Below are 25,549 nucleotides of genomic sequence, written 5' to 3' on the forward strand. Positions count from 1 at the left end.
TTTCACTAATAGAAATGTGACAAACTTGAAGCTGCGTGTTTATTTTTCAAATCTTACAATGTATTTTCCTCTGGATTAGAGGACTTTGACTAGGCCATTCTAACACGTAAATCAGCTCTGATCTAACCCATCCCATAATGCCTCAGGCTGCCTGTTCCGGCTGGTTCTCCTGCTGGAAGGTGAACCTCAGTCTCGGGTCTCCTGCAGCCTCTGACAGGTTTTCCTCCAGGATTGTCCTGATTTATCTCCATCCATCCTCCCGTCAACTCTGACCAGCTTCCCTGTTGAAGAAAAGCCTCCCCTCAGCATGATGCTGCCACCACTATGCACTGCTGTGTAAATGGTTTATTCACATTGTTTTAGAACCTGACTCTGCTTTAAACTTCTCCCCAACTTCCTCCCTGACCTGTTTTCTGGGGTCCTTGGTTGATCTCTAAAGTTCTCTAACAAACGTCCGAGGCCAGAAACGAAACAGCTTTTAGACTCAGAATAAATCAGACACAGGTGAATGAGAACCTTTTTTTTATTCCCTGTCACTTCCCAGCGATGCTCTACTATTTTGGTCTGTCGCTCAATAAAATAAAATACAGTTTGTGGTTGTAAAGTTCAATGGGTGTGAGAACATTTGCTTAGCTTTTTAAGTTTCTCAAATTTTAAAGTAGTAATGCATGTAGGAGGTATTTAAACCTACAGGAACACAGTTTCCTGGAAGATGGCTTTTCAGCTATAAAAATATCAGTGATTGCCATCTCAGTCAGTGTGTGACTAATTGTCCATTTCTCTTCATACAGGCAGTTACGCATAATTAGTTGAGTTTTATTAATTTATTTATTTGTTATTATTTTTGCTCCACAACGGTCTTAATATTTGTCTGAAAGATTAAAATGCAGCGGCTCGACTTTTAACAGGGATCAGAAAACATCAACACATTACACCAATTCTTGCATCTCTGCACCGGCTCCCTGTTCGCTTTAGAATTGATTTTATGATTTTAAAAGGTCTGAGGGCCTTCCTCAGCTAATAATGCCTAAGATGAGGCATAAAACCAGAGGGGACAGAGCCTTTTCTGTAGTTGGCCCCAGACTGTGGAATACTTTGGCCCTCCATATATGAACAGCCTCCACAGTGGAGTGTTTTAAGTCTCATCTTAAGACCCACTTTTATTCTTTGGCTTTTAACACCGCATAGTTGTGTGGTCCTTTTTAGTTTGTTTAGTTGTTGTTTCTTTTGGTTATGTACAGCACATTGGAAACTTGTTCTGTTGTTAAATGTGCTATATAAATAAAGTGGATTGGATTGGATAATGACTAGAAAAATAATCTGAAGAGTTATTGGAGTTATTCCAGTCCAGGGCTTCTGAAAACTGCTTTCTGTCTTCTGGCCAGCAGGGGGAGACACCTCGGGTTCCCTGCAGAAGATTGATAGGAAGAAGCTAGAAAAGTTTCAGTCTTATCACTTGATACGTTTTATAAATGCATTTATTATGTGTTTGCTGTTTTTTGTAAGGTCCTGGGTTCAAGTCCTGACTGGTGGTCTTTCCGCATGCTGACCCTTAAAATGGAAATAGATCTTTTTTTACTGCAGTTGCATAATCTCTCACTGAACAATAATGGGTGCTTAGATTTTGATAACCAGACAAACTGAGAAAGTCTTTGATCCACAGTTGGTTGTGGTTGGTAGGTCTGTACCGCACAGCGAGCTTTATTGGGCCTTTTTTCCCCAATTATCACCAGTCTTCCCTCCTCAGACCTGCCAGAGATTCATGCTTGACATTCAAATAGAGCAAAATACACATGTTTTTAAGAATTGCAGGCTCATTTCTGTAAAATGCATTAAGACTTGAGGAAATAAAGTTGTACACAGTCAAATTCTTTCCTGGGTTTTAATGTCAGAATCTGCATTGTTCAGGTGCGACAGATACGTTTCTGCTGAAGCCTTTTTGCACCTGCATGGATTCAGGTACGATGTATTCAGAGTGCTCCAACAGCTGCTTACACAAACAAGATTTGTTTTTATCTTTTCTGTTGCTGCACATATTTAGAGACGTGAAATAACAAGCTCACAGTAGAGATGATCTGAGAGGAACTTGTCAAACCTTTATGGTTAAGCAGTAGTGCTGCACTCCCCCGTCAACACGTGATGATTGACTCCTCCGGCTAAAAAAAAAAAAAGGCTCTGACATTTTTCCCATTCTTACAAGAAAATTTGACAAAAAGCATCTGATGTGTATTCTATATTTTTACACACGTCTGGTGATCAAAATAGCAACAAATACTGTTCTTATTACAGAGAACATTATTACAAATGTAATAATCAATTCCTAATATTAGCCGAAGTTAGAATAGTTGTTGCTCTTTCAGTTTCAGGTCAAGTCAACTGGTCAAAGTGATAGTGCTTTATATTTATAGTACTTTTATTTAACGTTATCCTTATCTTATCCTTATAGGTGAGGAACTGGGGAACAGGTCACCAGTCAGTCACAGAGACACACATGACAAACCATCATCACACACAAACTCGCTCCTAAAGGCAAATTAGAAGGACCAATGTGGACTGTGGGGAAAGCAGACGTACCTGTGCATGCAGGAGGAGAGCCTGTAGACCCCAGGGTGCGCAGCCTTATGTCTAAAGTTTACTGTCTACAATTAAATGTAGCAAACATGGATAGTAAAAGAAGCAAAATAGTTCCAGGTTCCCTGGTGGAGGTATTACTATTTAATCCATCAGAAAAAGGAGGAATTACAAGAAAATACTAATTTATGCATCAATAAATATGTTGATAACCGTTATCTTATTTTAGCAAACTCAGGTCAGGTTGATCACTGGACCTCAGAGTCCTGATGCAGCTGTATGGATGTAATAGTCCAGAGATGTACACCTGCATCTGTCCATGCAGAGCTCTCCAAGTCCAAACTGAGATGTTGAAATGCACTGTATAACAATCCGGGAGCCAATGAAGTTGCATAAATAGTGGAGTCACATGAGAAAATTTAGAAGATCTTGTCAGGAGCCTGGCTGCAGCCTTTTATACAGACTGTAACCGGGACGTTTTGGTAAGACGTGTAAAGTGCAGTGCACTAATCCAGACGTGACGAAACAAAAGCATGAATAAAAGCTTCCAGTTCTAGCTTCATCAAGGAGAGACACGCAGCTGAGCAGAGCCAGCGTCCCCCGCTTCTATCTATCACTGCTACTGTTAACGTATCATCTTCCACTCTGACACATCAGAAGTGGCAAACCAGAAATGATTACATACCACAAGTATATTTAAATCTTTCAAAATAACTCCCCGGTCTTTCAACACGGCCTGTCGTCAGTCGGCTCAGACGTGGTTAATCTGAAGCGTTACACAACGTGAAGAGGAACGTAGTCAATCCTGACAGCCAGCATGAGATGACTGAAGCTGTACAGGAAACACGCTTCTACAACGCTTTCCATGATCTAACCCGGGGCTTTGCTTTAGATCAATAATATATGCAGCAACGCTTGACTTCATGAACTGGACTTTCAGAAGATTAACCGATATTCTTGTGTGCTTTGCTCTCATTCACACACGCAGACACTGTTTCTCCTCATAAACATGAGAATATTAAAATGCCTGGGAGCCTGGGAGGTCCTCATTAGCTTGGGTGTTAATTCAGGTTGGATTATGGTTGGATCTCTGCTGTGTGTTTACCTCCAGGAAAGATCAAGAAGATAAGGTGGCTAATGAGAGTAACGAGCACCTCCTTCACCGAGGCGCCTTTCTCACTCTCGCTAAAACTACTAGTTTAATCAATTTGGTGCCCAGATGAAGTCTGCCTTTGAGCCGTTTTGTTGTCCCTCCTGCCGCGCTCCCCCGCAGCATCGCTGCACGGCTGACTCTCCTCTTAGCGGGTTTGCCATGCAGGGACACGACGCTGATTATGGGGCCAATACAGGGCGCCTTGATGCTGTGAGTCAGACATTGCTGCTGAGCTGTTTCCTTTCTAAAATGTGCTTTATAGACTCTGATTCAGCCTCTGGGCCTTAATGCATTCCCTGCATGCGCTCTTGATCTAGCATGTGCATACATTAACATGTTTGTCTGCAGATAACACTGATGCCACAGGACCGGATATCATTATGTGCGTCAGTAATGAGGGCTTTAATGCAGTGTGTGAGTACCAGGCTGAGTTAGTGGGCTGGCGTGTGTGCATGCAGTTTAGTTGATCTGGATTTAATTAATAAAGGGGGGGGGGGGGTTCGCTGTTCAGATGTAGAGAGGCGATGAGCTTGGAGAGATTCGACCACGGAGGTGTGTGAGTGTAGAAAGATGGACCGGTGAGAGAAGACGACAGCTGCAGCTGTAAGGAGGTAGAAAAAAAGTGTGATTTAGGCTCTGTGTGTTTGTGTGGGAGGAGATTTATTATATAAACCAGCAATAAAATGTCTGCTTTAAGGTTTCCGTGGCAACAAAATCCAATCCAAATACTAAAACCAGTTTAGAAGTTGTTTCAGTTTATTTAACCTCGTTTTAACGTTGGCGTTTTAAAGCGTGGAGGGTTTTTTTTTTTTTACATGGCTGTTGAAAAATCCCAGACGATTATTTGATTTTGCATAAAAAGAAATCTTAAGATAAGATGATCTCTAATTATCTGATTTCACTTCCCCATCATCTGGTATGTAGGTGCGCTCTGACTCCACAGTTTATGACGCTGTGTTAAATGTCAGTGTGATTAAACAATGATTGTTTATTTCCCATTATAGATTAATTACATTGTTGTAATGGGAGATTCTAAAAAATGTCTGTATGAATTAATGAACAGTTACATTAAAGCATATTAATGTAGAGAACATCCATTATAACTAGAAGTATATAACCAGTGATTGTATTGCCTGAGAGGAAGAGGATCCTGGATTTCATTTAAATTAATCCTGAACTTTGATGCGATTAAATCATTTTTCTTTATGCATATTTATTAAACTAAAGGGTCACTGTGCCATATTCTTGGTTCCCTAAATGCAGTGGTGGCAGAGACTATCTTTAGAAACACTATTAGGCTGGATTAGGTGTGCATTATTTTTAATGAATTACCTGCAGAGAGAAGGCTTAGCTGATCATATGTTCAATACTCTGTTTTTACCTTATTCATTTCAAAATCCAAAACAATAGACCCCTTGCAACCACGTGACTCCGTTACCCAGAACCCCTTGCGTGGCGGCCATATTGGTTGGCACGCCATTTGACGAAATGACGAGTTCTCCAGGTATTTTTCTTCTTTAGATAACGTATCACAAGATCGTTTTAAGAGTAAGTTGATGGTTGATGGTATCAGATTGCCAGATCCACACAGCAAAAGCCTGAAGGGACGGAGCGAGTCTGAAATGCTGGCCAAGGGTTTCGTACCGCGACACAGCTGCTTTATAAACACGGCAGGCCAGTACGGACAAGAGAGCACGAAAGCCCCTGAAACCACTGGACGGCTGCAATTATTTTATATCAGGAAAAAGGCTCCAGCAACGCCCGCGACGCCATGAGGGATTAAGCGGTCAGAAAATGGATGGATGGATGTTCAGACATGTTTGTGCAACAGCACAAAGCAGAGAGGAAGACCCGCCCGGTAGGTTAAAAAAAACATCACTCACTACGGATTATTTTGGTGTTTTTGTCTTGTTAAAATGGGTGGGGGTGTCGGCGACATTGCAGCGTAAACACAGACGTACTAGCGCCCGTGAACGGGTGGAGGGGGGGTGGCGATCGTTACACTGGCCGGAGAGCCGCCGCTGTCTGGAGCAGCAGGAAGCGGGTGCTGCTCCAGACAGCGGCGGAGACAGCAGACAGCGGCGGAGGCGGCTCTCTGCTACACGGGCCGGAGAGCCGCCGCAGCCGCCTCCGCCGCCGCGGCTGCTGCCTCCGCCGCCGGAGAGCCGCCGCTGTCTCCGCCGCCGGAGAAGCCGCCCGTGTAGCTTCAGACAGCGGCGGCTGTCTGAAGCTACACGGGCGGCTTCTCCGGCCAGTGTAACGATCGCTACACGGGCCGGAGAGCCGCCGCTGTCTGAAGCAGCAACAGCTACACGGGCCGGAGAAGCCGCTGTTGCTGCTTCAGACAGCGGCGGAGGGGAGGTAGCTATTGCTACACGGGGCGCTTCTCCGGCCTGTGTAGCGATAGCTACCTCCCCCCCGCCGCTATTTAAGTAGAACAATGACGAGAGCAGAATTAAGTTGTATTTACCGGAGATGAAGTGTAGACTGCAAATTCTCTCGTAGTATGATCGCTCCCCCAGTCCATTGGGAGGGTCTGCCTGCACTCTTTTCATTGAAAATATCCAATTCTTTCTTCTTTCCTCATCCTTCGGTAAACCACAAAAACGTACATCCAACGATTTGGAATGCCTCTCTGTGCAACCGGGAGCACAACAAGTCGTAGGCATTGTTTAGATTCCAAAAATAAACTAACTAAAAGTACGCTCTAAATCACCCGTTTTGTCATGTAGTAGACGGGCTGTCAGGCTAGCCTGCCCACCAACATGGAGGCGCGCACCCCCGATCACGTGACTGTGACGTCAGATGCAAGGGGTCTATTCTGTGAGGAACAGTGGATCAATATTCCTCAGCAGTGACGTAAAAGACCGTCATCAGCTCGTTATCACCACACTTTTCCTGCAAAAAACCCCAGTCACCTTTTATGCAGAGCCAGGTTGCTTTGGATCGATTATTTCCTCCTTATAGATTAAAATCCTTATTTGAAAACAACTTTTTGGTATTCATTAATTTTTTAGTTGGCTGTTTGAATATATTTCTTCTTTCTCTCTGGTATTCAAAGCATTTTAAATGGATGTAGCATTTAACTGGTTTTGAGAGTCGCTTTGTTTCTTCCCAGTGAGCTTAACTACTTTATCGAATAAACAGGACTGCAGAGAACTTGGCTGCAGACTGAGGAGGTAATTCAGCTGTTTGATTCAGGTGTGTTATATCAGGGACGCGGCTAAAAGTTGCAGGGCGGCGGCCCTCAAAGACCGCAGTGCTTCAACCGCTTCGAATGAGCTCTAACGTGCTGAATTAATATAAACGCCACCTACCACCCCATCAAAGTTTGCTTTTTGTACTCTTCAGAAATCCCCCATTAGCCCCACAGATCCACAAAAGATCAAGCTCCAGGGAAGTGGTACTAAATCAATCTGTTGTTTGTTTTTGGGTTTTTTTTAAAAGTGGAGAGAAGTTTGTGACGCAGAAAACCAAATTGGTCCCAGCGGTAATCATAATCATTATAAATGTTCTTATTTTTATCCTAACAGTGGGGCTGAGTGTCACAGTGTGAGAAGAGATGCTGGAAATATTCACAAAGCTGACTATAAATTGATCTGTGGTTGCAAAGCAGGAAGAACATGTTTATCTAAGGAACAGATTAGGCTTCCTGTTAATTAACCTTCACTGCAGGTGTGAGATGATGTATACTTGTTGTCTGGACATGACGTGTGACTTTATAGCAGGAGTGTATTAAGCAGTGACTGTAGTCCTTGGATTACGGTCTGAGCGTGGACCTCGCGTCGCAGGCTGTGTGACCATGGAAACAGCAGATCATAATCAGCCAGCATTTTGGTTTATAAGATGTTCATATTGCTAACATAACTCTGAAGCGTTCCCATTCCCCAGGTGCGTTTCTGGAAACCCATTTCATCTTTTAATTGTGTTCAGTTGCTCAGATAAAAGCAGCCGTGATGCCGGGTCGATTTAACGGGGGTGTCGTGTTGATGTTGCACAAATCATTTAATACGGCAGCATGTTGTAATGCCTGGAAGCTGGAACGGGACGTGAAATGTTGCCCTGCGTTGTCAGAGGGCTCCTTTTAATAAGCCAGCTTGTCACGTTGGGTTAGGATGTTAGCTGTGGTCCTAAATCAGCCTGTCAGCCCTGGAGGGAAACCACCACATCATCTCCTCTCAGGTTCTAAAACCTGAGAGGAGATGTATCCTTTAACCTGTAACCAGGTTAAAGGATACAGTGGTGGTTGTTAACCCAAAGTCCAACAACAATTATTTCCACACATTTTAACGTTAAACGGCTGGCCTCCTTCGAGAGGCTATAGATATTTTTGAGACTATGAGGAAAATTTTGACTTAAGTCGGCCTAGGTGGTAAATTGTTTTAATCGATTAATTAAAATTTACCATTTATTAGGATTTAGTTTTTGGGAACTCAGGATATGTTTTGCCAATGCACTCACCGGGCTTCCATGAAGGGAATAGGAGGCAATGCTGAATGTTTAGGAGAATGTATTGTCTTATATTTATATTATAAAACTTTTCTCTTTTTTTACCATAAGACGAGACACTTTAAGTTATTCATTTACTTATTATAAAGTTAGACTGGTCTCAGCTCATTATTTAATCCCACCAGCAGCATGCATTTAGTTATTTTTTCATTGTTTACTACGGCAGGGCGGCCATCTTGTTTTAGCGGCATGTTTCACAGCTTGGATTTAGTTGCACTTTAAATTCTGGTCGACTCCCAGAGGAAATGCTTGACATAAAAGCAATTAAAAAAAAAAAATAATGTCTTTAATTTCATTTAATGAATCGAAAAAGGAGAGGGGGGGGGATTAATCTGGTTTGGTATAATGATTTTATTTTTAAGCCATACCGCCCAGCCCTATACTCAACATTACCGCTGGGTTTAAAAGGAGAAAAACGTGACTAAGACATTGTTGATGGAGAGAACCGATTGTTATTTGTTACTTCTATCCTGGGTGAGAAATGAGAAGGATTTAGGATGATTTTACAGTAAATATTTTTACTTATTGCTCCTTTAAGTGGTGTGGTGTAGATATTCAAATATCACTTATTTTAAAATAAGACAATTATTTCCACAACTTGGAACATTTTAATTGACTTTTCTAATTTTTGACCTTTAATTTGCCTTTAGGTCTTGATCGATCCATCAAATATTAAACCATTAAACCTGAAACTCCGATAGTGATGGGTTTTATTTCACATCAGCACCATCATGCGTGTCTTTGCGATGAGTCTTAAAAGCAACTTTATGATTTTTTTAAATTCTTCTTTCAGATACAACAATTCTGCTGTATAGTAAATTATAAAGCACTTTAACTCCCATCTTCATACCTCTTTTTGTGTATTTCAGGTCCGTTACCAGCAGCTAGTCTGCTGTAAAGATGCTTCCTCTTTTTAATACTCCTTGTTTGCCTAAAAAGACACGAGAACCTGAGTGTGAAGTTGTTGCTAGCGCCATTTCTCTGTGTGTAATAAACACAGGAATACTCTGACACCTGGGCGGCACATTGTGCTGCTGAGGCCCGTTTTTAGCAGTTATTGCTCTCTGGACCCTCCACGCTCTAATTAGTGTGTGGTATAATAAAGTCTGGCCTGTCTCACAGCATGTTCCAGGGTGTCTTTCAGAAGAAAGTGCTTTCATGTAGCTCCTGGAAAATATTGGAACTTAACAAAAGAAGTGAGAGTGTTACTGGGTCCATGTTGAATTTGCAGCGTTGATAAAACATTAAAAATGTAAAGATCAGAGGGTCGTTAGCGTAAAAATGCTGGGTACGTGGTTCCCTTTCTACACTAAGAAAAAGATGCATTTGATTTTCCGCCTAACACCCGTGGCTTGACCTTGTGTGCGTCACGGCCAACCAACGCTTGTGAAAGCAACACTTCCTTCTACTTCAGCGCCATCGATGTCTGCAGGTCGTTTTCTCGGCCAGCTTTAAGAGTCATTGGCTCTTCTTTCACACCAAGCGAGCTCAACCCCCTTAAAAATTTGAATGTCATCAAACTAAAATAGTTAGTTCCTGAAATGAAGACCTCTTAGGGGATGTGGCAAAAGCTGCAAAACAAAAAAACATGTCCAGACAGAAAGTAAAAACTGAAAATGATCCGAGAAATAGTCTGTGACCGCTGACTTCTTTATGATTTTATTCCTGGTTTAACTTTCTCAGCACCCTGAGAGAGCTGAGATAAAACAAATTAAACCAATTTGAAAAATATCAAAGAAAACTGTGTGTAAAAAGCTAAATTGCGTTACCGCATTAATTTATATGGCGCTTTAAAAACAGCACATGGTTGACCAAAGTTCTCCACAACAAGTAAAACACAAGACGGATATAAAAGCAATTTAAAAGTAACCGAAAACCCACTAACAGCAGAATAAAAGAAGACTAAAAAGCAAATTGGATGCCAGACTCTCGGTGTGCTTGAAGGAGTAACATTGTGTTTTCAAAAGAGATTTAAAAACCTGAACTGGTGGAGCTTTTATGCAGACGCAGGCCGTTCCAGAGCAGAAAACATTCGATCATCTCTTCATTTCCTCCGCCACCAGCAGGTTGGACAAACATGCTGCCGCTTAAGAACTTAAACTGAATCCTGAATTTAACGTGTAGCCCCTGCAAAGAGACTAACAACAGAGGGAGGTGCTCTTGTTTTTCGGTAGCGGTTAAAAAATCGCACAAAATGTTGGACTAGCTGAAAACGTGACTGGCTAATTCCTGTTAAAACAGAGATACAGTTATCCGACCAGAAGGTTCTAAAAGCACTGATTCCAAGTTACACCAAGGAAGGAGAGGTTTGATCTTAGATAGTTGGGAAATTATGATTCCTCTACAGATTTATCATGTGTATCAAAGCAAAGGGCAGCGTCTGTTTTAACTCCTGAGTCGTTGGTGACAGACGAACTGGCAGAGGACTGAAGGAAATCTCTTCCGTGTTACGTCCATTAAAATTTAAGAAATTAAGACACATCCGTGATTTAACGTCCCCAAGACAGTCGAGACGTAGGGTGACCTTGAAGGGGAAATTCATTTGACAGTCGTCAGCACATAAATAGAATAAAATCCCATTTACTGGTGATGTTAAAGGCAAGGCAAGTTTATTTAGCAGCGTTCTAGATCAGCTGCAGCGTTCTGATCCACTTTCTAGGCAGACCTGTGAAAACACCGTTGCAGTGATCAGTTCTACTAAAGATAAACATGGATTAGTTTCTCCAGATCCTGCTGAGACATCAGTCCTTTAATCCTGGAAATGTTCTCCAGGTTCTAGAAGGTCCACTTTGTCTTTAGATGGAGGTTCAGGTCTGAGTCCATCACTACTCCCAGGTTTCAGGCCTGATCAGTGGTTCCTAGCTGAAGCAGCTGAAGCTGTGAGCTAACTCTGGATCTCTCCTCTATTGGTCCAGAAGATTATTCCTTCAGTTTTGTTTTTTTCAATTAAAGAACATCTTGGCACATCCATGCATTAATTCCTTCTATTTCCTCAGAGCTTGAATGGGTTCATAGTCATCTGGTGACATGGTGATGTAGGGCTGGACAAGATTTCTAATTTCTCTTGTCCCATCAACCAATCACAGCTCTTAAAAGACAGCATCCCACCGAGCGTCAGGGTCAACCACCCCTCCTCACAGAGATACAAAGTTCTCTCTTTACTCAGAGTCGCTCTCAGCAGCGTCTGAATCACTCTGAAGCTAAAACTCCTGGGTAGGATTTTCTTTAAGCTAGGATAGGAGCTCTGTGAGAGACTCTGAGGATCTTTGTGAATACGGGACCGGGAGCTTATCACCGATCATTAATCATCACAAATAACAGCTGAAAAATGCCAAAAAGTTTGAATCTGTGTGAATACGGACACTGATCTCAGGAATTGACTGACTCTTGACAAGCGTCTGGAAGGAAACCCAAAAGGTTTTACTCAATTCGTCCTGTTTAAAAGGTAATTTTGACCAAATACTGAGGAAATTGATGTAACTGCATGCCTTTGAAGACAATAATTTAAAATAAACTACTCATTATTCCAGTATTAGCTGATATAAATAACTTACTGACCCAAAACAAGAAAGGTTTAGTCTAATTTAGTGAAAATTAAATGGTTACATCTTTCTTCTCGAACAGTGTCTAAGTATCTGGCTTCATCTACAGTTATTGGCCTTTTTCTCGCCACCATTGTCTTGAAGATAACGAGCTAAACAGAGAAGTGCTGAGCCGTCCTAACAGAGGGGTTAAAAGGAGAGAACATATAGTTCCTCTCAATAGGAGCTTCTTCCTGGTTTGATCCGGGGTCGTCCAACAAAATAAACCTTCAAGACTTCCTCCGGAGATAAAGCTAAACGGCTCAGGTTTACACCCACAATAAATAATAAATCAGTGATGAAGAATGTAGAAACAAATGTAAAACTTTCACTAAGTTACATGTTTTATTTGCTGTTAGCCGATTTCAAAATTCCCCTTTTTAGTCAAAACTTCCCAATTCTCCTTCCTTCCTTTTTTTTTTTTTACTCATTTGTTTCATGAGAGGGGGGGGGGGCGACGTTTCCTCTCGCTCCCTGAAAACGACCTTCTCCTCCCGTGAGTTCAGAACCCGCCCCTCGGCTCCGGCAATCGCTCCAAACCGATACCCCCGCCCCCCCGGCCTTCCTCTTCTAATAAAGAAATCAATTCTTTGTCACGTCGCCGGCCAGATGCGTCGCCTTTCTTGTGCCCACCCCCCCCCCCCCCCCCCCCCCCCCACTCCATCCTCATTCCTGGAATGGGGGGTTGCTCTGTGTCCCCCGCAGACCCCGGATCCTCTATAGCCGGCGGCGGCAGCAGGGGCAGCGGATGAGTTTGGCCATTGGCCACTTCCCCTCTCGCCGGCCCCCCCCCTCCGTCCAACACAATGGCTCTACTTATGCGTGCGACACACACTCCCTCAGACAGACGCACACCCACACCCGCACACAGAGGAGGCTTTGCTCCTCTGCCATACGGCCCGGCTCTGCTGGAATGTGTTTTCTCTTTACCGTCAAGAGGAAACCATCGAGGAACCGGGCTTGAGGGCGAGTCACTTCATCGCAGTTTGTTGAAGTGTGTGTCTGTGGGGGTGTGTGTGTCTGTGGGGGTGTGGGTGGGTGTGAGACCAGTCTGTGGGAGGGAAGATGCAGCCAATGCGGTGAGGCAGCAGTTTACCATGATGAGGCTGAACCTGCCAGTCTGAGCCACCCAGCGCTGACAGAGAGGAGGAAGAGGTCTCCTCAGTTCAGGATTTCTGTCTCCTCCCCGGACTCGTCCTCCGTTCAGGTCAGTGCGTCTGTCTTTGGTTTGCCTGGTTTACCGAGCGGCGCCGGTAGGCTGCCGGGGGTGAGATGCACACCGCCGGCAGCCCTGGATGCGTTGGCTTCAGCGGGGCTGGTGGGCTTAGATGTGTGTGGGTCCGCCACCACGGCGAGAGAAAGGAGCCGTTTTGCTTTCCCGCACACCCCCGAGGAGCTGATAGCCGCTCAGGTTGATGCTTAACAAAGGGAGGGAGAGCCGAGACAAAAGACAAACCCTTACTGTGGCCACAGGATGAGGTCTGGCAGGTGCTGGAGCTCAGTGGGGCGATGTGGGCTGAGCTGCTGTGGATCGTCTCCTCTGGCTGCAGGCAACTATTCATTTAGTTTAAGGCAATATTGAATCAGGCTCTCAGCTGCAGTCAAGGTATGTCGCAACACACACATGCCCGCATGTCTTTGCACACAGCGGCTGTTGATTTTGGTTAACTCTGTTTGCCTCGATTGGTGTAATCGACCTCAGCTGGCCTGAGCTGCTGGAAAACATGTCTGTGGTGTTGGGGGGGGCGGGGGGGGGGGGTAAATTATGCTTCCATCTTTAGTTGATCCTTTGCAAACAAAACTGTCATGGGTGAAAATGATAAGTGTGTTTGTCTTGTTGAGCTGTCATAAGATCTGATAGAGAAGACTGCAACTTCCTGATTTCTTTAAAAAAGAGTTTCTTTTATTAGAAGCAGGTATTTTTTAACGTGAAATGCGTTTTTGTTTCCAGACTCTCTGTTTGCGGTCTGCCCTCCATTTGATGCCTGACTGCAGCGGAGCGTTGCCTTTATCAGCAGCTAAGTCATTTCTGTGCTGCTGTGACGAGGAAGAAATCGGCTCCCGGCTTTTTGTCCGGCAGACGTTGAGTTATCAGCATGCAGCTGAAACGCGTCACTGCGTTCAGCATTCAGCTCCCAGCTCACAAACATAAGAAACTTTTTAAGTGTGAGGAAAAACATCAGAGCTTCCGGATTAAACGACTTCCTCCGCTTTCACACAAAGGATTCCTTGTTTTAACAGGATAACTACAGTGAGAGGCCTTTTTCTCCACTGGATTGTTGTGGGTTCCACATTCATGTCATAGTACCAGCTCTAATGAGCAGGTACGAATTGCAAATCCTCTCAGGCTCCAACTATAAAAGCGGATAAATCCTCACGTCTGAATTGCCGTTCCTCTTTAAAATGACTGAATGGAGATGCATTTGATTCTTCTGTGGATGAACACAGGCAGATTTGTGGTGATCTCAGCTGACAGCGTGGTTTGTCTGTTAACTCTGGACTGTCACCCCTCATAAAATCTGACAGCGTGTCGTTTCTGCAGAGCAGAAAAAGTGGAGAGCAGCGGCTAAAAGTCGTCACTGCCGCTGATAAACGGAATACGTTTTTAACATCTCTAATCTGCGTCCAGGAAGTGTGGTAGCTTCAGATATCTTGTCCATGTTGTTGGCTATGAAAGATGCATCCCCCTTTTTTTTATTGACTCGGCATTGTGCGCAGCTGCAGCTCCATGGTTGGGGCTTTCATGCGCGTCACTTGGTCTTCTTCACGTGTGTTTCCTTTAACTCCTGCGCTGATTGCTCTGTCCTTCAGCTGATGGTGAGTTCATTTTGCCCTCTGCGTGTGCTGAGGGTTTGTCTTTCTGCGGCTCTGGGCTTCCTCTGACGCATCAGGAATGCTGATGCTGTTGGCTATTTTATTGCACCGTGTCAGATGAGCTGCTGTGTCCATGAGAAGTGAAGCTAAAAGAAGGTGACTGCACGTGAACTTTCAGTTGTGTGTTTTCTGCGAGCCAAATTGGGGAAGAAAGAAGTTGCATTTAGCTGCAGAGGAAGTTGGTGTCATTGTGAATGTTAATCACTGCTGCTGTCTTTCTCTTTCCGTCTCTCCGGTGCTCCGGCCTTGGCACCGAGCCCGTCTGCAGGCTTGCTCTCAGGACTGCGGGGGTTGCTGCTGCATCGGCAGCTCTGTGCTGAGAATATGGGCTCCGGCTCTTCCAGGCAGAAGGGCTCATTCATCCTGAGCACAAAGATGCTGTTTGAGAAGCGAGTTCTTGTGCTGGTTGACTGGCATTATGTCCCTGATTCATTTACCTCACATGTAATCCATTGAGTCAGGTCTTATGAATCTCTCCTGATCATAATTTTCTTTTCAGCTGTTTGAGGCTTTGACGTATAACTTAAAAAGGCCTTTAATTTTGCTTAGACAGCCATTCTGGATAGCTTGCTGGTGGATTTTGCTAGCTAGTAAACCTAATGTTTGTTTTGCGGACAAGCGGCACATTACTGTAATGAGTTTTATTCTCTGCAATAAGAAGGAGGAGACAGTGAAGAGATGTAGTGCAGAAAGATACTGTTGTAATTTGGACAAATGCTGCAATTATGTAGCTAAAGTGACGCTAATCTTTCCAAAATTAGCTGATTTTGCCTGATTTTATTAAGTGAACAACTTGAAACAAGAGGCTCTGGGTCACATTCACCCTTCTGGCTACTTCATTTATTACCAGTACGATTTCCTCCTTTCCTGCTTCAACTTCATGCCTGCAAACAAACCATTTCATTCCCTTTTACTGGTGGATCAGAGTCTTTTGCCCCTTTATCCGTGTATCTCCTGCCCCTTTTCTTATTATGCATTTTCTGAAAGCATAAGATTTTTATTTTTTTTATTTATTTATCCTTTATTTAGAAAAATTTAAAGATTACTTTTCATTGTTATGCTGATGATACTCAGGTTTATGTGCCCCAAAAACAGGCAGATGACTAATGACTGCATGCAAGGTTTAAATGAATGTCAATAATAATATGTCAATCTGACAATAGATGTCAGTAAAATTTAAAAAATCTTTATGAGAATAAGACGGACATAATTATTTTTAGACAAACTGTCACTTATGCTCGTGTGGATGTGGGATGTTTGTGACAAACCTTGGTTTTAAACTGGATGAGTAGATCAGTGCAGTAGCGAAATCCAGCTTTTTACATCAGAGGCAATGGGTCAAAATAAAAACCATCTTCTCAAAAGATAACTTCATAACAGTCACGCATGCCTTGGTTTCAACTCGGCTGGATTACTGCAATTCTTCGTACCTCAGTTGCTGCAAAAGCCTTTTACTTTGAGGAGAGAGCATATTTCTCCCATTTTATCATCTCTGCACCGGTTGCTTGTCCATTTTGGAGCTCGTTCTTTGTTTTTACGTCTTTAAATGGTTTTAAATCAATGGTTGCCAAACCAGGTATTAAAACATCCGGTACATATGTGGACGTTGTCACCATGTGTTGCCGTAGTGAAAGCATTTTGAGCCTCACACCGGCTCAGGATGTATACAGATAACATATAACATGCAGACACAATAAGACATGATATTTCCCCACACAAAATACAAAAACTGCACAAGTAGAAAATTGAAAAGGGCAAAACAAGGGCAAACAACTGCAAGGCGGACTTTTTAATGTAACCTGTGGGTTTTATTGAAAATACACCGCAGAGGTCTTGGGTAAGTAAACAGCAAAAAGCAGCTCATTGGCATGTTTTATTGGAGTCACTCCTGGGATGAGTTTGGATGATGTAAAATATCTCTGTCACTCATCCTCCTTTAATCTGGGAGTCCTTTTAGAGCAGGTTTGCCCTCCGTGACGTAAACGGCTGCTGTGAATGAGCAAAGTTCTGTGAACGCACCGGTCCGTTGGGACTCAGTCAGACGTGGTAATCAGGCAGACAGAACATCGATTGACACATATGGGAGCTCCTGTCCAGCAGCTGGGATCTGTTTTATAAGGTGGACGAACAGGTCACCGCGGGGGGGCGGTGGTGATAGACAAACAGACGAGAGAAAGGTCATGGAGAGGAGGAGGAGAACAGCAGTGCTGGCGTTATCAGTCCATGCTTTTCCAGAGAGGGGTCCACAGGTTGATGTTTGGAAGATCAACACTCAGCATGTTCAGGATCACAGGACCCCCATTTAAACCCCCTCACCCCGTTGGCCTGCCCCTATTAGACATGGGCCAGAACACATGTTCAGATCATCATAAGAGCTTATCTTCTCATGCTGGGCCTGCATTAAAGAAGCATGCTGGCAAGCCACGTAGCATCTGCTCTAGAGGTGCATTTTACATATTTTATGAGACGTGGTGAGTAAACGTGGGGCAGAGGAAGAAGGAAGTGTAGGATTTTAATTTATTTTTTTTTCTGGCTGCAAAAGTTGTTTTGTTTTTTTTGGCTCCATCTGCAAAGGAATGTCCTCATTCCACTGCTCCCGTTTAATCAGTGTCCAATGATGTCTGCGTCGTTGCCTCCAAACAAGAAGCTGGTTCATTCCTTCAAGGTACTGCCCAGCAAACAATAGAAGGGAAAGTTAGTGACATCTGTAAACGCGTTGACTCATTTATCAGCCCATCAGATGTTCGTTGGCGCTGTCAGCGAGAGTGAAAGGAGAGGCGTAGAAGACGGTGACGAGACCAGCGACGTTGTCTGGTTGGAAGGAAGAGGCAGAGCTGATGTGAAGATGTTGAGGATCAGGGAGGAGTTCCTCAGGGGGACAGATCATGGTAGATGTTCTGGACTGAGACGGTTTGGACGTGTCCAGAGGACGGATGATGAGGCTGGAGGAGGAGTAGAGAGGAGATTCATGGATGGAGTTAGAGGACATGGAGGTAGCTGGTGTGGGAGCAGAAGATGCAGAAGATAGATGGAGACAGATGAGTCGCTGAAGAAGATGTACTTTGGAGTTTGTGTGGCCTGCAGTGTAAAAACAAACTCATTTATGGGTATTTTGAAGGGACTTTGGTCAAAGCGACTGAAAAGTCAGATCTGCTTGTTTGTGCACTGCCCTCCTAATGTATTAAGAGATTTAAATGTTTAATGAGGAGCAGAATACATCACATCTCCATGTTTGCGTCGTGAAACAGCAACCAGGGTCTCATCTGGTCGCTCTGAACATTTAGGATCTCCAAAAGGCCGATTAATTTGCAGTCTTTTATATGTTGTGACAGAAAACCATCACTCGCTGCTAATTATCCATTATGGAAGGACAGCAGTGAGCGGAGACAGACGCATCTGGCTTCTGTGACTCGCCAATATTCCCCGTGCCAAGCATAAAAAGCTCAGACGTGTGCTTACACACATGCATTAGCGCCAGCAGGACATGGGTTTGATTAAAGGGGTGTGACTTAGCATGTTAATACTTCAACCCGCCCTTATGCATTATTTATAGGGTCCCTTTGAATGGCGATTATCTCAATCTAGGACAGCCATGCAAATGAAACCAGAGGTTACTTTGCCTTTTTTGCCTCTGCTCATAGTGGGTGGCTGTCTTTAATGATAGCTGTTTATTCTTTGATACAGAAACATATGTGAAGGATTTTGTCTTTGTGATTGTTGGGTCTGCTGAGATTACGATCAAACTGGACCTTCTCCCATCGGTTTTGGATAATCCAGTTTACGTGTGGACAAAAATGGAGTCGGGATGGACACGGAGTGAAAAGAGGCAGAAAGAAAGAAATTACAGAAAGAAATTAGAATTATTAACTGTTACGGCTGGTTAATATTCATCTCTCTCACTTCTCCATTTGTGCTCGTCTGTCATTTCCTCACCAGTGAATGACAGTTTTTAAACCCCATCTGCTTGTCTTCCCATTCTCTCCTCCCACTTCAGGGGTACTGTGCCCTTGAATGCTGCCCCCCCCCCCCCCCCCCCCTTTATAAAGACACTGTCTGGGAGTGAGCAGCACTCATCGGACGAGCTCTCCCTCCCCCCCGCCCTCCCGCCACGCTCTCCTCTACCTGGTGACTCTGGTTTCCAGGGAACCGGTTTGTGCAGTTGCTCAAGGGCAGCTGCTGTGAGTGTCTGGAGGATAAACGCAGACTTGAACCCGCCTGCCAACGGGGAGCCGTGGGTCTGAGGAAAGAGGAGATTTTCTTTGCCGTCCTGATAATAGTGAGCAGGAAAGTGATTATGAGATGGACAAACGCTGGGCTGGAGAGCGGACGGGGAAAACCCAGCAGCGCAGTTTGAGAAGAAGGCATGCAGGTATGACGGAGATACTTTCTCGGTTTTGTTTTTGGCTGTTTCCACCTAAACGGGGTCAGAGAACCGTGTAGTGTCAGTGTCACCAGGAGTGTTGGTGAGAAAGAGAATTAAAATTGTAAAATAAATGCTGAGAGCAAAACAATAATAATCCCGCGGAGAGCCGTATGCGTGCGCTGTGGGCGTAGCCGCCTTTAAAATATTCTAGACATGCAGGTTGTTGGTTTATTTTGGCATGTCTAATGTGAGGTGACGGTCAAAGCGTTGTAGACACTTATCTTCCATCCCTCAAAAGAAAAAGTATTTGGCGTCAGTTTGAGCGTATTTAAGGCTCTACGATGAGTTTGATATTGAGGGAGGAGAAAAATTCATATTTTTGTTGTGATTCTACAAATTTGTGTGTAATGGCATTTCTGGCTGAACGCAAGTTTACGGTTGAGAGAGTCTAAGACCAAAGGCCAGACTCACTTTTCTGTCAACTTGGCCTTCCTAAGCCTTTAAATGTCACCCATATCCACAAGGAGCTCGTCTGTTACCCGGCTTTAGACAACATCTGAGATGCTGGCTTTTAAATAGCTTTTAATCATTAAGTTTTATCTATTTACCTTTAACTTCAATCTGATTGAAGGATTGTTTTAGTTGTTTTTTGGTCCTATTGATTTTATTATTGGTATATTATTGTATCCCTGTTTCATTGACTCGTTGCTGTCTTTGGTTCTGTGGGTGTTCAAAGTGCGGCGTAGCTAAAGTTGTACAGTATGTTACAATAAACGGTTCCTTCACGCCACATTTAAATCATGAGATAGCATATCCGAGAGATATTTTACACATACGTTCTTCTGAGGATCTGATAACTCTCATACAAGATAAGACTCATTACCTCTCCTGCATAAACAAATTATGTTATCATGTTTAATGTCGTTAACCACGGAAGTCAGACTTAGTCTGTCAGCGATGCATTGACAGGAATTTCCAGGCACCATTTGAAGCTTTTTTAGACACCAGGTATGTTCACCTGTGTAAAGACGTGTTCCTCTTGGGGCTGAGCGTAAAGAAAAGATGTGACTTTGTGTGAAACATCGATGTCTTTGTGCATGCATATTGAAATAAAGTATCTAAAACTCCTAGTTATTCACTGCATCAAGACAGATGCAGTGGATACCTCCTTCACAAGGACGACCTGGTCAAGAAAGGCAGCAGCACACATCATAGTGGTCAAAACAGACAGCGATAACAAAACAACCATTAAGATATAAGTGTGGCCAGTTTCACCTATAAAATGCTGGAGTTCTTCAACTAAAGTCAGTCTTTAATGTCATTCTCTATGTGCACAACTTAAGCCCAAGCTGGAGGCTTTCAGTGAAACCGGTTCTGATGGTTTCAGTTCAGGACGGCGATACGGACGGGGCAGAAAAACTGAAAGCTTTCTTTCCCCATTTCAGTTTGAGCGCGAGAATTAGAGAAATACTAAATGTCATTTAATCATAAGGTGTGACGGCTTTCAAGAATAGAGGATAAATTCGTAGGAACCAGGCCGAAAAAAGCCTCGTCGCCCAGAGTCATCCGGTGTGTGTCAGCTTCAGCATCCGGGTCACGATGGTCGTGAGGACGACACAACCAGCGATAAATCTGAGAGCACAGCGGTACGCCGGAGTCAAAGACTGAAGGCAACTGGTTGAAGCACACATGTAAACAATATCACATTAATCAAGAACAGGCAGAAAAATGGCTGTTATTCGTAGCTTCCAAGCTCTGAGGAAAAAACCTGACTTTCTTTAATAAAAACTGAGCTTCACCCTTAATTTGGAGATCAAATGTTTTGGATGAACTTTTAAAAGAAAGCTTAGGATCAATAATTAACTTATAACCAGTTACAAGAGTTTTACTTTGGGCAGTTTTAAGTAGGAGCATGTTCTCAGAGGAAAGGGATGAATTTCATTTTTAATTTGTCAGCATTTAAAACCAATTTCAGTTTCTCCAGACGGACCGCATTGATTTCGGTCCACACAAACGCAGGAGAGGAGCAAAATATTTTAGTGTAAAATCCACAATAGTGTCTGAAACACAACTGCAACAGCGATGTCCATCATTATTGGTGATTGTGTTAGTGCACGAGTGTTAATGGGAGAGATTTTATGTTGCACGGACTAACGCACCACTGTGTTGACGGGTGTGCGGATAGGGGTAACGAGATGGAGCTGCTGCTTCAGATATTGTCTGATTCACGGTCACTTCTTCTAGACTGCCTATCCGACTAAAGTTTAAACAGCAAAAGTAAAATCTTCAAAGCAATTCTAAAACAAGCAGGCAGCCAGTGTAGAGAGATTTGGTCATGTCGCCTTTTCCCAGATGTGCAGCAGCATTTTGGACAAGCTGAAGATGATGGAGAACGGTCTGGCTGATCCCACTATAGAGGTCCAGTCTAATGGTAATAAAAGCTTAAATTCCACGTTCAAGGGTCCAAGGAAGATGAGGCTTCATTCTGTTAATCAGCTCCAAATGATAGAAGCTAGGCTGAACTACTGCACTGACCTGCTTAACACATTTGATTTCTAAAAGATTTGCAACCAAATGAGTCAACAGGCATAATAGCTCAGCCGGTCAGATTTATCACACAGAATCACCTCAGTATTGTTTTCATTTAGGCTCGGAAAGTTTTGCTTCATCCACATTTTGACATCCCTTAAGCAGTTCAGTAGATTCTCAACGGACTGACTACTATCAGCCGTTAGCAGGAGATATATCTGGATGTCGTCTGCAAAACAGTGAAATTAACAATTTATATGAATTAGCAATGGGACCTCAGGGGAGCTTCAAAGGAAGAAACCTGACCTAACTGGACAGGGAAGCTTCTGCTGGACAGTTAAAGCTAGGGTCTGTGATTTTTCCAGAGGTTTACCCAAGTCCCTTTTTGAATAACTATGAATGCAGAAGAGCGTCTTACCTGCTCTTCCGCTCTTCGGGGAGATTGTGTGAAAAAAAAAAAATCTCCCAGATCCACTCTGGTCTGTTTTCTTTCTACAGATGTCTTCCTCTTATTCTAATAAACATGAACATGGTTTACTCCATGCGACTCTGAGCAATGTTCAAAGTCTACGGTGAGAGCAGCGGCGCTACAGTGAACGGCTAACGGTGAAGCTAACTCATAAGCTAACCGCTAAGCTAATCGGACATAAACACTAGAAGTGCGCAGCCAGCAAGAGGAAACTAACAAGGAACGAGGACGCACACTAGCGTTACATGAGCGTGTCAGAATGATTGGCATGTGAGACAACCAATAGATAAGATGATTCCTCCTGAACCTGAGGGGGGGGGGGGGCGGGGCAGGAACAAAACTGCTCTTCAGTGCAAAGAGCAGTGATTGGTCAGAGTTTTTATAGGCCTGCAGCTTCCACAGAAAACACTTTTTTTTAACTTCTTTTTTGTGAATACGTAATGTATTTACTACTTTGAAGATGGAAGGACAATTTCACCCAGCATAACATATAGTGTTTTTTAACATGATTACCAACTACAGCTTTAAGGGCTCAACCATTGTAAAGTTGCACACTTAAAACCAACGGACTGCTTCAATCGACGTGATAAAATGTCACGGTCCACTGCGTGAAAGGCCCTGGACAAATAAAGGAGCATTAAAAGAGCAGGGTCTCTTGAGTCTGCAATTAAAATCTGGCCATTTAAAAACCAAGAAACACTGTTTTTGTGCTTCCACATGATTAAAACTACTAAGTTTCTCATTTATCCTATGTAGCTGTAGATGCTCCTGTAATTGGAGCTAAACCGCGTTATTTAAATATAGGCTTAACGGTTAAAAGAACATTAGGCGCTATAGGTTGCTCGTCTTAAGTGCTTAAAGGCACCTGAGGACTGAGTGTTAATTAAACCAGCAGTAAATGAACCCACAGCGCTCCAAACAGCACTGTTCCCTGGACAATATGCAGGCCTCAGGTGCTGGGCTATTTCAGAGCTCTGGGAAGTGGACACAAGGTCAGACTGATTTAGAACAACATTTGAGAAACACTTGCATTACTCGTGTAAAAATGTTGCACAGGTGCAGTAGGCCTGTATATGGCGTCCCACAATTCAGACCCTTATGCTGCAGAACTTTTGAAGGGTACGAAAAATCTGTGGTTACCTGGTTTGGCAGGTGATCAAACTGTGTACGGTTCTAAATGTGTAGAAAGATGTTGCTGGATCATTATTTGCTGAATAAAGCTGATTATCTACTCAGTTACAACACAAAGCAGATAAATAATTGTGTTGTAGAGGAACAACAACTGACAGTTTGCTTCTGGGGGAAATATTGAGGGCGGGTCAGCAACTTAAAGGGACATCAAAATGTAAAGATTTTTATTACTACCCGTCCCGTAAAGGTAATCCGAGGAGTTGGGCCCAGGAATTGTCTCAGTAATTCACCTAAAGCCCTGAAATGCTTCTTGGTTGTAGATCAGTATGAGTTTGGTTCTTCTCTGGAAGGAGCCTTCCTGCATAAAAGTCTGTTTCTTTGCACTAACCAGTGAACCAGACCTGGAACTGATCTGGTAACAGATTTTCTCACCCAACCGTTCGTCTATCCCATCTATCCCTCTCCCTTTGCAGCCTCTGCAGAAATTTCAGACATAAATCCAGACAAATATTGTATTAATCCCTTAAACTCAGTTGAAATGGTAACTGACAACTCACGAAATCAGTTTGGAATTTTTTTTATTTTGAATAATGTGCAGAAACTGCACTGTATCATATCCATCACACAATATATTTGGGAAATGTAGAGATTTAAATCGGCATATTTTATTCCAATCATTTCCTTCAGATCAAATTATAAGGATATGCAGAAATTGCTCAGCAGATGTTCACCTTGCTCTGGTCAGAAATGACAGAACAACAGGAATACATTTACAGATGTTCACCTCCAAGTTTGTTTTTCTCGCTCTACCAGTGGATTAGAAACGAGTCTCTTTCAGTTCCTCAATCGATAATGTGCATGAATATTCGTTTTCCTGTTTCTGTAAATCACGTGAATCCCTGCAGATCACAATGCCTTGTCTTATTTCTCACTATTCCTTTAATTAACACAGTTTATCGTTAAGCAGTCGTTAAGGTGACCAGCCCCTTCCCTCTCGTCCCAAACCCAGCAGCGGCACCTCTGAGTGGATCTGCTCAGTCTCTCCTCCTAATGGAGTTATCAGGGTTCTACTTTGTTTTAGGTTGAGACATTGAGGTTACATTTAAAAAAAAAAAAAAAAAAAACGGGAAGTAAAATGACAAGAGGGGGAAGTTTTTGTGTCGTCCGAGTTGCTCTTCCCATCGTTCATCGTTGAACACCTCGTCAAAGATGGGGTCGCTGACGTTTCAGTGCACGGCTTTATGTTTGCAGATTTTTTTCCCAACACACATCCCCCACTTGTGGAAACAATAGAAGTGTGGTGTCACACATCTGAGCCTGTGCTGGAGGAGGGGATTTGGCAGGTTGCATCTGGCTCGGACGTACTGGACTGCTTCTTATAAGCTGCTTACGTGTTTTACAGCCTCCTAAAAGGAGTTTCTGTTTGGGTTTGGATTGTTTTGTGATGGTTTTATGAAAGGAGGAGCAGGCGGCGGGTGTGTCTGCGTGCGTGAACAGCAGGCAGGCCCGTCATCAGGACTCCAGATGGTGAGTGGAGAAAGCCCTGCTTTAATCCCTGAGCCAGAATATTACCTCCCCTACCCCCGCGTCATGCACACACACACAGAGAATCACTCCTGAAGCTGCAGAATCAGTTTGCATGGCCCTGTGCTGAGAGGGGCCACTTTAAATGTCATCACTGACGCTGTTATCCACCCAGTCTGGCTGAAAAATGTGTAATAGCCACGTTGGTCCACAGGGGGAAACAAAGTATTGTCTCTGTTTGGCTCCTCCATACCTTTCAGTCCTTTTTTATTATTTTATTCATTTGGTCTGTTCATACTGTGGCTTGCGACCAGGTCACGTGACTATCAAGAAAATGGCCGCTGTTCTCGTTCTTTACGTGGAAAAACTTTAAATTTAAAGAAAACATCTGCACTCAGATGACATTTCTAGCGAGAAGTGTGCATAATATTTTCAGAATCTTCCTTCAGGGATTGTAGAAAGTCTTTGGTTGGTTTCCCAGGAGATTTCAGCGTCTCCTCAGAGAAACGTCAGGTTGCCGCCATGGCAGGGCTGCGTTCCATTTAGTCTGTGACCAGCAGGTTAGAGGATTAACTTTTGGAAAATAATGAAATTCCTAATACCTCCAAAGACTTTTAAGTTTTTGAATTTGAACATTCATGAGTTGAACTTGTCCGTTTGAAAGGACTGAGGACTCTCGTTTCCCTGCAGTCGTTTGACTCAGGAGGATGAAATCAGATGTCTGTGAGCCTTTTTTTTAAATTAAATCTGAAATAAACACCAACAGAATTCCTCTGTTGTATTTTGTTTGCTGGTTTTATGCATGAAAACTCGCCACATTGCTCTTTCCTGCCAACACCTCTGAG

General features: G+C 43.4%; 1 protein-coding gene across 1 annotated transcript in view; it reads left to right on the forward strand.

Annotated features, from left to right (window-relative positions):
• Positions 1-25,549, forward strand: part of fgd4a (FYVE, RhoGEF and PH domain containing 4a) — a gene marked incomplete in the record, with an annotated part of 72,944 nt that overhangs the window by 11,740 nt on the left and 35,655 nt on the right.

The sequence above is a fragment of the Fundulus heteroclitus genome, chromosome 2, assembly GCF_011125445.2.
Source record: "Fundulus heteroclitus isolate FHET01 chromosome 2, MU-UCD_Fhet_4.1, whole genome shotgun sequence".
Lineage (NCBI taxonomy): Eukaryota > Metazoa > Chordata > Actinopteri > Cyprinodontiformes > Fundulidae > Fundulus > Fundulus heteroclitus.